The following is a 1,913-nucleotide window of genomic DNA, read 5'->3' on the forward strand; positions in this document are numbered from 1 at the left end:
GGGTTTCATTTGAAATGTATCTAAGTTTTTAACAAAGTGAACTGAAATGTCACAAAGGGATGTATTATTTGATGGTGCTGGTTGTTTTTCTGTGAATGATTTCAGTTCCACTCTAACTTAAAAATGTCAGTGGGTCAAAGGTCACAGTGACTGTTAGTACAAAAAAATCTGCTCAATACATTGATAACCACATGACCTTCGATCCTCGCCCTTGACAGGCATATTGCTGATGGGTAGTGGATGAACCCTATTGATTCTGGAGGTTAGCCGCAGTGACTTAGTACAAAAAACCTTTCTCCTCTATAGCTTGAGGGTGCCTTTACCTATGATTCTCTTGACAGGTAGTAGGTCAAAGGTCACAGTAACTGTCTGTACAAAAACAGTGTCTGCTTAATATCTTGATAACCTCTTGACCTAAGATCTTCTGACTCAGCAGGCACATTGCTCATGGGAAGTGAATGGTCCTGTCTATTTTAAAGTCAGTGGGCCAAAGGTTGCAGTGACTGTTAGTACAAACGATTTTTATGCTCAATATCTTGAGAACCCTAGACCCACTGCCCTAAAACTTTGCTTGCATGTTGCCCACAGGTCAGTAGGTCAAAGTTCAAGGTCACAGTGTCTGTTAATGACAGTGTCACAAAGTGACAAGGTGAGCTTTTGTGTTTGCGCGGTGTCCATCGTGCGTGCGTGCGTCCGTAAACTTTTGCTTGTGACCACTCTAGAGGTCACATTTTTCATGAGATCTTTATGAAAGTTGGTCAGAATGTTCATCTTGATGATATCTAGGTCAAGTTCAAAACTGGGTCACGTGCCTTCAAAAACTAGGTCAGTAGGTCTAAAAATAGAAAAACCTTGTGACCTCTCTAGAGGCCATATATTTCAAAGATCTTCATGAAAATTGGTCAGAACGTTCACCTTGATGATATCTAGGTCAAGTTCGAAACTGGGTCACGTGCCGTCAAAATCTAGGTCAGAGGTCAAATAATAGAAAAACCTTGTGACCTCTCTAAAAGCCATATTTTTATGGGATCTGTATGAAAGTTGGTCTGAATGTTCATCTTGATGATACCTAGGTCAAGTTCGAACCTGGGTCACGTGCGGTCAAAAACTAGGTCAGTAGGTCTAAAAATAGATAAACCTTGTGACCTCTCTAGAGGCCAGATATTTCACAAGATCTTCATGAAAATTGGTCAGAACGTTCACCTTGATGATATCTAGGTCAAGTTCGAAACTGGGTCACGTGCCTTCAAAGGTCAGTAGGTCAAATAATAGAAAAACCTTATGACCTCTCTAGAGGCCATATTTTTCATGGGATCTGTATGAAAGTTGGTCTGAATGTTCAACTTGACGATATCTAGGTCAAGTTCGAAAGTGGGTCACGTGCCGTCAAAAACTAGGTCAGTAGGTCAAATAATAGAAAAACCTTGTGACCTCTTTAAAGGCCAGATTTTTCATGGGATCTGTATGAAAGTTGGTCTGAGTGTTCATCTTGATGATATCTAGGTCAAGTTGGAAACAGGGTCATGTGCGGTCAAAAACTAGGTCAGTAGGTCTAAAAATAGAAAAACCTTGTGACCTCTCTAGAGGCCATACTTGTGAATAGATCTCCATAAAAATTGGTCAGAATGTTCACCTTGATGATATCTAGGTCAAGTTCGAAACTGGATCACATGCGGTCAAAAACTAGGTCAGTAGGGCAAATAATAAAAAAAACCTTGTGACACCTCAAGAGGCCATACTTTTCATGGGATCTGTATGAAAGTTGGTCTGAATGTTCATCTTGATGATATCTAGGTCAAGTTTGAAACTGGGTCAACTGCAGTCAAAAACTAGGTCAGTAGGTCTAAAATTATTAAAATCTTTTGACCTCTCTAGAGGCCATATTTTTCAATGGATCTTCATGAAAATTGATC

The sequence above is a fragment of the Mercenaria mercenaria genome, chromosome 17 (assembly GCF_021730395.1).
Source record: "Mercenaria mercenaria strain notata chromosome 17, MADL_Memer_1, whole genome shotgun sequence".
Classification (NCBI taxonomy): Eukaryota; Metazoa; Mollusca; class Bivalvia; order Venerida; family Veneridae; genus Mercenaria; species Mercenaria mercenaria.